At 34.6% G+C, this 12,809-nt stretch overlaps 1 protein-coding gene across 1 annotated transcript in view; it reads right to left on the bottom strand.

Moving 5' to 3' along the window:
- The window catches only part of Lrrtm4 (leucine rich repeat transmembrane neuronal 4), a 670,466-nt gene that overhangs the window by 25,003 nt on the left and 632,654 nt on the right, over positions 1 to 12,809 (bottom strand). The gene's annotated exons all lie outside the window — the stretch shown is intronic.

The raw sequence follows: 12,809 nt of genomic DNA, 5'->3' as shown, positions 1-12,809 counted from the left end.
CCTTTTCATCACTGGAGGACAAAGTGAAAAGATGGCAATTTATGGACCAAAAAGAAGGTCATCACTAGACACCACGTCTGCCTTGATCTAGGGCTTTCCAGCCACTAGATCCATAAGAAATTGATTTACATCCACTCAGTTCATGAAGCTTCTTGTTATGGCAACCTAACCTAAGACAAATAGGAAAAAATTAATGATGGGCAAAGAAAATAGGAAACAACTATGTAAGCATGTTGGTAGTGTAGTAGTAAAATAATGAAAAATAAATTGAAAACAACAAATATGAAAAAGCAACTCGCATAAATCTAAGACATTTTATTGCCCCCTTCAGCTACATTAAACTTTAGACAGATTTTTTCCCTGACTTTGAGTCCATAACCTTTCTTCTTTTAAGAGGACTTGGTTGAGAAGACATGCAATTGTAAATTCTATCTCTGCCCCTAGGATATAGAAGGCTTTTTCCATCTCTTGCCAATTTGATAACCAGGAGTGTCTTTCTCAAGGACCTGGGAGCAATCCCTTTGAAATGTAATTGTCAAGAGTCATGGCACCTCTATCTCTCAGTCTCCCGGGAATGATCAGAGCTCGCTTCCACAAGTGCCAATTATCAAACACAAATGGTGTTTAATCTTTCTCCCTATTGCAATATTCTTTGGCCCCTACTACAGTAGTCTTCTTCTTTTTTTTTAACCTCCTTAACTTTGTCCAGTGCAATTTTTCTTTGACAAAACTGATAGCAGTTGATGTAGTTTATTTGTGAACAAGTAAAATCACATATTTTCCATCATCATTTCACATCAGAATGTGACTCATTCTAGCAGCTAAGCTGAAAAAAATAGTTAATTTCAGACAAACTAAAATCAACAGAAAGGAACATTTAACAATAAATAAAAGACCAAAATTTTAAGTTAAATTTCCAAAGGTAAGATCTTTACACATACACAAAGAAATAAATAAATCCAAAATCATATTAGAAAAAATAAACAACTAGAAATACAGATATTCAATACATGTGAGTAGAATATAGGAGGTTTAATTTTGAAGTCAATCTATTTTATTTACTAGATATAACATATTTTCAGGATTCCTAGATTTGCATAAATACTAAATATATCTTCAATTGAAAATAATTATCACTAGTTGGAAAAAATTATAAATATAAGCACATTACATTGGCTCTAAAATATTAGTATCTAAAATCTCAAATTACTACTGGTGAATTAATTTAAGTGGTGCAGAGTGTATATCTTAGAAATATAGATGACATAGCAAAATTATCTATTTAGAGTTTATAGATGTCTTTTAAAAACCTATTTAACCTTTATTCCCTTTATCCTTTCAAAAATACATGTACATTATGGTAAATATATGCATCATTTGGACCAGAAAGTTTTAAGTTCAAAATTATTCTGCAAAGCACAATTTACATAATGGTTAAGGTTAAATACTACTGGGAACAATCTATAACCCACCGACATAGAATACATTACAAAAATCACATGGTTTTCATTTTGGAGGAAAACTTGGAACTTTAATTATTTTCATTAGTTTTAAAAAGTAAGAGTAAAAGTGAAAATAAATGAACTAACATTGGTTTCAAGACTAAACCTGAAAGTCAGTACATTTATGAAAGAGAAGGATTTCTTAAGAAAAATTATAACAAATTTTTGGATCCAATAAGAAGAAAAATGTTCACATTGTTAGATAAATCACTTAACTAGTTCTGTAAAAGTAGGTAAAAAAAATAATAAATATCTTTTCCTTCTGTTTGTATAGTCTAATATATTCTGACACGAGAATAATAATAGTTGTACCTGGGCCAGGAAATGACACTACACAGGAGACAAAACAGATGAAGTCATTTATGTTCTTAGAGAAAAGCTTAGAGCTATGTTTTTTTGGAGAAAAGAAACATACAGTAGAGTTATAGATGTACAATAAAAAGGGGGAGAGATTCTTCTTAAACTGGAGCTGCGATGTCACTTACCAATTGATGTGGTCAAGATGAGGAAGAGGATTTTTGGGCAAAGGTACGTGAAGGAATATAATGGGTTTTTTTTGGGGGGGGGATGTTGGAAACAAGGAGACAGCATCTCATCATGCAGTCCAGGCTGCTCTCAGGCTAGTGACATTCCCCCCACCTCTGCCTCCTGAGTTCTGGGACTCCAGGTATACCCCGCTAAGCACAGCCATAATGCATTTTTGAAGAACTGAGGAGAATCCAAGTTGACCGTGGCTGTGTGTGTGTGTGTGTGTGTGTGTGTGTGTGTGTGTGTGTGTGTGTGTGAATACTGAAGAGCTTTTGCAGCATAGGTGAGTAAACTGCAGTTTCAATTAGTCTTTCTTCTTCCATCTCACAAATGTAAACATCGACAAAACAGTGGTTGAGAGCCACAGCCATCAACTCTTACAAAGCTTGGAAGCTGAGGACTGAGGTTCACTTCAGTGTCCACTCCGCCTCTCCCATCACCCACCGCTTAGTCTCTTATGTCTTTATTCTTCCATCGTCATTTTAGCATAACTTTGCTACTCCAGGAAACTCCGGTTCAGTCAATTAGCTGGGCAGTTCAACTTGTCAAGAGGAAGCAGCACCAGGCAGTTTATGTCCTGAGATTCTTTAAACTCTTGGCCTCCAGCTGCTTGCCTTGCTCCTTTACACATTTCAAGCTATTATGTGGTAAATCACAAACCTAAGAAAGACTCTATATTAAAAGTATGTATTAAACAAAACTGTAAGGCAGGAGATATAGCTCAGCGGCACAAGTGCCTGCCTGGCAAGTGCAAGGTCCTGAGTTCGATTCCTAGTAAAAAACAAAAATCTGTAAAATTTCAATAAGATTCTCCCTTCTCCTTTTTTTGCTATTCTAACTCAGGGCAAGAAATGTGCTCAGCATTATCTAAATACTGAGTCTTGGTGATAATAATTGGGAAGGTGGCTTTCTAAAAAGAAAACAGTATTATTTTCAGTCATGTTTAAATTTCAGGCAGATGATTGTTACGTGAGTCATTTTATGTATCTTGTTTGGTACAATATTTTTAATTTTTAGGAAGTGTAGTATGATATACATAATACACGACTTATTAATTTAACCACTTTAAAATCTTACAGTTCAGTGCATTGTGTTCTCATTGATCTACATCATGCCCATTCATCCCAGAGTTTTTTCATCCTCCCAAACTGAAGTTCTATACCCATCAAAAGAATAATTTGCCTTTCTTCTCTCTCAGCCCCTGGAAACTACCTATTTAACATAAAGGTTGAACAAAATGCTAATGTACAGTCTCTTAGGAAACTGAACTAGAAACTTAAGTCACAATAACATTCATTACCTTATGCTGTGTGGCAACTGTGCGCAAGGTATTAGAACTTACACCAGTTACTTTTCAATATTACTATATTACTATTCAATATTACTATATTCCCTAGGTATTTTCTTTACTGTCATAGGTTGAACTAAGGCTGACTCAAGTGCTGGTAAGCAGCAAATCCAGAATAAAAAATGAAGTTAATATACTTACATCTTACCAAATACCATATGGGAACGCCATTTCCCATATGAAGTCTTTGCTCCATTTGAATTTTTCTTGCAAACATTTTGCTTATCTGAGACCAAATGAGTGGAAAATAAATTCAAACAGTATGTATTTTAACTTGAATTATAAACAATTTCATAAGGGCTGGGGATATAGCTCAGCAGCACAAGTGAGTGTCTGGCAAGCACAAGGTCCTGAGTTTGATTCCCGGTTCCTAACTAAATAAATAAACAATTCTTTTGAGACAGGAAGAAATGTATAGGTTAATGGTACAAGAGATTTATCAAAATTACTTGGTAGGATCTACATTGCATGAACAAATGAGGGGTTATCAAGACTTCTAAATTCAGCAGACCTGCTATTTGAATGTTTTTCTTCACTTTGACAGTGACATAAATGATTATCATTAGAAATTAATTTCTAAATGAAATTTTCTATTTTGAGCTAAAACAACCCCAAATTCATGATATATTAATAATTATGAAATTTAGCATTTAGTTATAGATATAATGAAGATATATAGATAGATAGGTAGGCTATAGATATATCATGAACCACACATACCTCTTGATTAAAGCTTTTAAGAAAGAACTCACTATCTTTAGTTCAATAAGTTATTCAGGTAAATAATTTGTAGTATATTAATTTATGTATTGTAATCCTATGTGGACTTTGAAAATCTTTATGGAACAACATATACAATATTGTAAAAATGTCCCACATATAGTCAAATTAAAATTGTAAGTTGGCAGCCAGGCGAGGAGGGACATACGTATAATCGCAGCACTTGGGAGGCTGAGGCAGGAGGATTTCCATGAGCCAGCCTGGACTACATAGTGAGCTCAAGGCTGACCCAAACTACCAGGCAAGATCTTATTTAAAAAAACAAAATGTAAGCCAGAGATTAGTATGCTCACATTAAAATAAATAAAATACATGCATGTATGCATAGTTACATGAGTATTATGTTTTATTGGACAATGATTAAGTTGATAGGGTCTTCTTTTATACAACTACAAAAAGCAATAATTGCCACATTTTCAAAATAATGCATTCTATGTGATTTCACTCATATACGTTGTGTTTATTATTGAACAGTACTGATCTGAGACAGTGAAAGTAATGGTGCCTTTGTTTCATGCATAAATAACTTTTCATGATTTTATTAATGTCTTTATTCTACATCTGAACATTTAGAAAATGCTATAATAGTGTTGGACAATAGTTTTGTCAAGACTGAATTTCTGTGTAATTTCTTTAATCGCTTAGTTTCACCAAAATGAAATGCAATAAAGATAGTTATGTAAATAGGCCTTGAAGAACAAGTGTCTCAGCCACAGCATATAGTGAATTCGTTGGTGGTAGAATCAATTATTTTGCACAAAAGTAACTTAATTCAAACAGAAGAAAATGAATGGCAGATTTCACCCTGGGATGCTCTTCAGTGATTTGGGACTTTGTTCTCATTGTATCCTATCCAAATTCCCTATAGACTACTTTCTCTGGCTGTCACGCATAATATGACTGAATCACCATTCAATTTATAGGCAGCTAGGAAATAAACTACTTAGATGTCAGTCCTCCAAATATATTTAACTGTATGTGTTCTCAAAGAAAAAAATATGAACAACTGGGGGAAAATTCTGATATTGTGTTTACATTGACATCCATTTTTTGAATAGTCTGCACAATATTTAGGGATGATAACTTCATTGATGATTGATTTATAATAGGTATAATGAAAGATTTTCTCAGATCTGGGGCTATGATTTTTGTCCTCAAGTTAACATGTGGACCGGGGCTGGGTATTTAGCTCAGTGGCACAGCGCCTGTTTGGCAAATGCGAGGTCGTGAGTTCAATTCCCTGTACCGGGAAAAAAACAAAAACAAAAAAAGAAACGAAAAATAGAACATGTGGAAAAAGTTATCTTATAAAAGTAGAGAGAATAAAAATAATAAAAAACATTAGAAATTATACTATTTTTCTCTTTAAAATAAAAAAGAATAACATTAATAACTAGAAGAATTAAGCAAAATAGAGCATCAATGTTTAATGATGTGATGTATAACAGAAATGTACATATACATGTATACATTTGAGAACTTCCAATTACAATGTATTTTGTGAGAGTGAATTATTCCTGGGAGGTGAGAGAGAGAAACCATTTGACAGTTTTTGCACTATTTCAGCAACTAATTACTTTTCCTTTGGTAGTATAGGGAGAATGTTTGTCTGCTTAATTTGGAATGTGCTTCTTATGTTTATATGACTTACCAATAATTTTATTTGGATGTAGATTTGTAATAGCCTTCTCCATAAAAGGCCATAAGAAAGGCAAAGGGATAGATGGTATATTCAAGACATTAAAGTAAGTTAAACTCTTTTGTCCTTCTCATGTTTAATAATTTAGATGATGTAATACCTAGGAAAAGATATAATTGATTTTGGTGTAGAAGAAAATTAATAAACCCATTTTGAAATCAACAGCATAGTTTCAAGCCACATTATTTTTAGTTAATTTATGATGAAGGTTAAAAGGAATAAAACATTCACATAGGAGCTACAGAATTGCCTGAGGAAGAACATGTCTAGCCTTTGAACCAATCTGAAACAGAATGAAGCACAGGTAGAAATATCTGCAGCAGAAGTTAATGACAGTGACAGTGCACTTGACCTATTTCTGAACTATATGTACTTTAGCTGAATGACACCCAGGTGTAACTATCTCTTTAATCGTTTGTAAGTTCACAAAATGTAAACTAGAAGAGTACCTTGGAAGGCTCCATCTTTAATTCTTACTTCAAATTCAACTTCAGCTAAGAAACCTAACATAATTGATTGAAAATGAAATACAAATTCTATCCTATTCCCAGAAAAGTTTCTACTATATCTTTCCAAATAATTCATGAACCGTCCAAAAGAAGTCATATTTCAAATGATTAATTTTCTTTAAGTTTTAAGGTAGAGAATGCATTAGTTAAGAATATTTCTAACAGATGGAAGAGAGTCGATAAAGAATAAATAATGAATAGATAAACTACTGTCTGATCCTCAAAGATTTCTAGCCCATATTTAGCAATACTTGTATCTCTCATGCTTTCATTGCTTTAACACTCCAAAAATAAAGTAATTCTCATTGAAATTAATAAAAGTATACATATTATTTATGTATGCATTTTTTTTTAATTCTTGAGGAAGTTGTCTGTTTCAATTTTCTGTTACTTTTTCTCCATTATATTCTACAGACTATCCAAGTAGCAATATGACTAAACTGAGTGGTAATTTTGTTTTAAAAGTATATCTTGGGGAGATAGAGATGAATGCCACAATTTCCCCACTTCTTTGATTCCAGCTTTTTAAGAGACTCCATTTCCATTCCTTTATCTTGTGTCAACTGGGTATAAGATTGCTGTGAAGAAGACATCATTTTCTTGGTTGATAAAACAAAAATAGGTCACGTAAAGAATGCAAAGAGAACTGAATTTTCATATGGCTTCACTTGCTGTTTCTTTTCTTCATGCTGATAGTATCAAAGGCAAAGCCTACAGAGTCAGCAAGGTGCTGACACTGATTGGCCGAACACAATGAAAAGTTGTTGGTGAGCAAATCTAATTGCCTTTTATATTTTTCAATTTTCAGCCAAGGCCTAGTGACTTGGGGAATCCAGGGTATATCTAAGAGATACATACAGGAATGCTCTCTAGAAAATTCCTACCTTGGAACATAAAGCTGAGAAAAGACAGTATGTGGCAGGAGAAATGGAACGACAGTATTCATGCTGCTACAGAAGCAATTCCCTGTCAGGCAGGAAAAAAAAAAAAGAAAAGAAAAGGGGAAGGGCCTAAAAAATAAAAAAGGATGTGAGAAATATGATGGTTAGATAGAAAATGTTTATTTCAGAGAAAACTTGGGATGTCTTTTTGGTTTGCATGTAAAATGTTCTCCCAAGATCCAAGAGGTGAAGACACACTGCTAGAGTGAGCCTATTGGGAAATTGAAGAAGCTTTAAAATGTGTGGGCTATGGAGAAGTCTTCAGGTAACTGATGGCTTGTGTGTGGAAAGGATGATGGGACATTAGCCCTTTGTTTTCCCATTACTTCTCTCCCTTTCTCCCTCCTTCCCTCCCTCTTTCTTTTTCTTTCTTTCTTTCTTTCTTTCTTCTTCTTCTTCTTCTTCTTCTTCTTCTTCTTCTTCTTCTTCTTCTTCTTCTTCTTCTTCTTCTTCTTCTTGTTCTTGTTCTTCTTGTTCTGGTTCTTGTTCTTGTTCTTGTTCTTGTTCTTGTTCTTCTTCTTCTTCTTCTTCTTCTCTCTCTCTCTCTCTCTCTCTCTCTTTTCCTGGCCATGTGGTAAGTGATAATGCTTCATTATTCCCTCCACAACATAATATGGTGCCTCACCACATGTTTCAAAGCTATGCAGCCAATAGATGATGGACTAGAACATTTGAAAGCATGAACCAAAATCAATCTTTTCTCTTTATAAGTTTTTTTTAAAATCCTCAGTTATTCAGCATAGCAACAGAAGTCTGACTAACACAAGTGCATAATTGGCCCAGGGAAATTTCATTTTGTGTGAAAACACATAGTGGTAACTTTCAGTTCATATTAATTTTTGACTCTTTCATCTCCTTCTGCATTAAAATATAAAGTTTGTTCTGCATATCCTCACATATTTTATTAATTTATGTATTTCCAGAGTTCAAGATTATACAATAAGAAGCCCATTGTTTATTGAGGTCACTTTAAATGTTTTAACAACTAGGTGAGCAGGTGAAAAACTGTAGTAGGGGTTAGAAAGAAAGGGAAGGTAAGAAATCCTCATTTGAGGTAACGGGAAAATTTAGTGTTGTGATTGAATTGAACACATACTGTTGATTTTGTGAAGACTAGAAAGGTCAGTAAAGACTTTTATATTGTCCGCAATATAATCTTCTAGGACATCTGATTCTGATCCAAAGGAATCAATTGTGAAAAGTGATTCTTATCTGTCAATAACAAATATGTCGCCACGTGGAACATTAGCTGTCCCCCCTCCCTGTCATTGGAACAATCCAGGATTTGTTCATTTGTAATTTCCTCTGTTAGTCTTTTGTGCTATGCAAATATGTGCTTCTTTGACTTCCTCTTTGAAGCAATGTAACATCTATTTGCTACCCTCATTACAAATAAATAAAATCTCAAACACACCTTCATTTACACCTCTATGAAATTAGTGGTTTTATCATTTTAAAATATTGTTTTTTAATGGGGCTAATATGTATAAAAGTAGTGAGAACATTGCCTGGCAGAGGGAGAGAGGATAAAATGTTGCAGATGTTGCTTTTGTTATGGGAACGCATTCTTGATTTTAAGTGCTTGAATACAATCATGATTAAAACTGTGGAAGGTCAGAGTGTACAGTAGGAGAATCAAGCAAATAAATAGTTCCAGTACAATGTGTTAAGAAATGTAATTGAGGGAAGTACTAGGTCCTGAAGAAACGTGGTTAGAATAGCAATTTACTCTGCCCCAGGGTCAAGAGAATAACTTGTGGGGGAGCAACATTGGAGAGTTAGGTTAGAAAAGGAATTATCCAATTGCATTATTTGCCCTGGCTATCCCTGATGAATAACTATAATCAGATATTGTAATTTTTAAAACAATCAGGACAAAGACAAGTGAATAAGCTCTCTTTTACTCAATCAGAACAGAAATGAGCTTGAACACAAGGTCACATTTACTACTGCTGGGAAATCAGCAGAGACACAAAGTGGAATATTCTCTTCCTAACCTGTGTGGGTTTAGCAGTGGCTAATATTAATGCTAGCCAAGGAAAAATGGGAGCTATAGTTTCAAAATAAATGCAAAGAAGTTTTTAAAGCCAGGTTAAGTTACATCAAAATTTAATGCTGACTTATTAAAGATAATAATAAGTAAGAGAAAAGTGATACAATTTTGTAGTATTATGTATCTCTATCTACTCTACCAATGTAATCTCAGAAAGGAGATCTTGAGAATTTATTTGGGGAAGGGAATTTTAACAGTTTTATAGTTAAAGACTCAAAATCAAAATGGATAATAAAATGTATCATAACAATTTTAAATATTTTCATGTCTATGGAGTTAATGGACTCCAAAATAATTTCTATATATAGTGCTACCTTTATTTCCCTAATTACTACTGAAAGGAGGTTTCATTTTTCACATTTTACAGATGACAAAGTTGAGTCTTGGAGAAATGAAATTAAAAGGTTTATTTATTTCTGCAGAGTTAGTTAGCTAGTACCTGATACCCTGCATTTCTGATTCTCTGTGCTGTGCTTTTTTGCTACAAGTTACTTTACAGTAAAAAAACAAAGGAGCACTGTGTTTTTCTTAGGAGGTGTGAAGGATCGGAAAGTTCAGGGTTGTGAATGCATTAGAGTTATAAATAGTTCTGAGGTTAGAAGTAGGTACAAGGGCTTTGATGCTAATCTTCATTTTCTTTAGATACCTAGAGAATTATACAAAGGCTGATGACCAAAGAGCTAAGCGGACCAAGGAAGAAAGTAAACCTACATATCCTGCCTCTTCCAACCCATACTACACTTGATGGGAATTATAAAAGTGAGTTATGTAAAGTATAGTAATTTAGCCCAGTGCTGTTACATTCACTTTAAGTTTGGCGATCTGAAAGAAATGCACTGCAAATTTTAACACAAAGCAGATGTTGGTATAATTAAAAGCATTATAATGATCCAGGAGAACCATACAAATCACCATGTAGCAGTGTCCCTTCTTATCTATGGCTGGTATAGGCCATGATCCACAATGGATACCTGAAATCCTGGATCATATTGAACCTTATTACATAACCACAAAGAAACTGAAATAATCATCAATCTGATAGCCAAGATGAATCCTAGATATCTAAGGCCAAGTAGAGTAGCAAGTGAGGATATACTGGGGAAAAGGATGATATATATTCTGGGTAGGTAAAAGTGGGATAGTATAAAATTTCATCCCACTGCAAAGATGGTGTGCAATTTAAATATAAAGAATCGCTTAGTACTATAATTCTTCATATAATATTTTTGGACCACACTTGACCATAGATAACTGAATCCAAAGAAAGTGCAACTGTAGATGAGGGAGGAGCACCCTGATTTTATTAGTTTGAAAAATGCTAATGTTCACAAAAAAACAATACATTATAAACATAGCTCATGATTATCTTTTTGCATAGAACCCAGACGTCCCATCTGTTCTTGAATTTGGTTTCTGTCGTTGTTACAGGCTGCATAACCACAGTGCTGACTAATTTACCAAAACCTAAGAACAACATAGATGATGTCAGGTTGTGCCCATCATAGGCACCCAGCCACACAAATGAGGGGCTTCCTTCTAACCTGTCACTCAACTCCTGCATCTAAAGCATGGCATGCTGGAATTAGGTTGCAGCCATCTAAGGCACAATATTCATGAGCAATGATGAGAGGGATACAAACGGCAGGGGAAAACAGAAAAAATTGGTCAAGTAATTGAGACTTACATTTAGCAACTCCTCTTTCATTTTCTGGGCCACTTTGATTGTTCAGTAGTCTCACGTTTTCAACACATACCTCTGCTATAGAACAGTCATCTCCCTTCCTCTAAGACAAATCATCCATGAAAGATAACTAAAAAACTACAAGTGTTATAATGGGTCGTCTTGTGAAGGTTTCTGCTTTGCTAAAAGATCACTAAGAAATTTCAAAAACTAAGGAGTCTGTTTCTGTGACATTCTTTTATGAAATGACTAGAGTTTGTTGGTTTTACTTCAGTGAGATCATTAAGTTTTGGGAGGAGTTCATGGTATTTCCTTCTCTCCTGCCATTTATCATTCATCCTTGAATATAATTCACAGCCAGACTATCCCCATGGAGGGAGGAGTCTTTCTCTGGAAGACCACATTCTAGGTTCTTGAAATCTATGCATAAAAGTTTGAAGGAGTAAAAGTCATGGAGAACAAAGGTGTGATGTTTTCCAATCGTATTCTTTTTTCCCATGTTTCCTGGTGGACAGAGAATAAAGTCTCTTACTTTAGGATAATGGCAAACTCTCTTCTCTTTGTCTCTTTCTGTCCAGCTCTTTAACTTCTAGATGGTTTGATTGGTTCTCCTTTGTACCCTAGAAGATGAAGAACTTCCTCCCTGCACAAGCAGCCCTGGGACAGCTCTGCTGGAAGGAACTGGGCAAATGCTGCTCCTTACTCACTCATTTTCCTTGGCTCTCCATCTTTTCTACTGCAGGTGATCTTTCCTTGCACCTGATACCTTGCCTCACTATTAGAAATACCAAAACAGTTTCTCCAGAAGTACTAAAGGGTGAATTTAGATCACTAGACTTCTGTTCTGGGACTAGAGGTTAAAAAGCAAAAATCATAACCAGCTTCACCTTTCATAATGTGATGCTTAGGTTTCTACTTGCAGAGCTTTCCTGGATGGCTTGTACTTCTGAGGTCTACTTTTGGTTTTGAACAAAGACAAAAAGATACTAAGAGCTCTCATCTCTTCAGTGAGGCAGAGCACCTTCCCACGCTTCTCTGTGATTATTTTGACAATGCTGGAAGGCATCCTTTATTTGAAGAAACAAAGTCCCTTGCACTAGTTTATCCACATTCATTTGTAGACATGAAGCTCAGTGGAAGTAGGGTTCAATGAAAATTTGGAATATAAATCTCATACATAATCATCAGGTGAATTACTTGATAAGTTAGGAGAGGTAAATGAGAACATCATGTGGATACTGAGACAAAAGAAAGAGATAGGATTGAGCTATGTAAGGAAGAAATGAGGGGCCTGTAGCTGTACATAAGTGATTATAGACTAATAAATCCTTTCCTGTAAAATATATAGGAGAACACAATAGGATAAGAGAAAAACTGTGAATGCTACTGGATTGCATACAAAACTTTACTGAGCTGTGAGGAACAGCTAAAGACACAATTTCAGTGCCTATTATGTTTTCATATGGAAAAATGTCATAATGCAATTTGGTGATAGAATTAAGCCAGTAGAGCTGCACATTCTACAGATATACATCAGATAGGCACTGCAAGTTTCAAGGTTATATTTATTTATTTTCCTAACAATGTTTGTCACAGGAAATCAAGTCAAAACATTGTAATAAGCTAGTTTCCAGTGTGAAATAGACTTGCAAACCCCAGAGAATTCTTGAGGAAAGACATAAAACAAGCACCAAACAAAAATCTTAACTAGTTTAGCCTATTACACACGCATGTTTCTGTATCAGATCTGGGTCATAAATTTTATTAC

The sequence above is a fragment of the Chinchilla lanigera genome, unplaced genomic scaffold (genome assembly GCF_000276665.1).
Source record: "Chinchilla lanigera isolate Chin_1 unplaced genomic scaffold, ChiLan1.0 scaffold00023, whole genome shotgun sequence".
Lineage (NCBI taxonomy): Eukaryota > Metazoa > Chordata > Mammalia > Rodentia > Chinchillidae > Chinchilla > Chinchilla lanigera.
The sequence above is the reverse complement of the archived record's forward strand: the minus strand, read 5'-3'. Positions and strand labels throughout refer to the sequence as shown.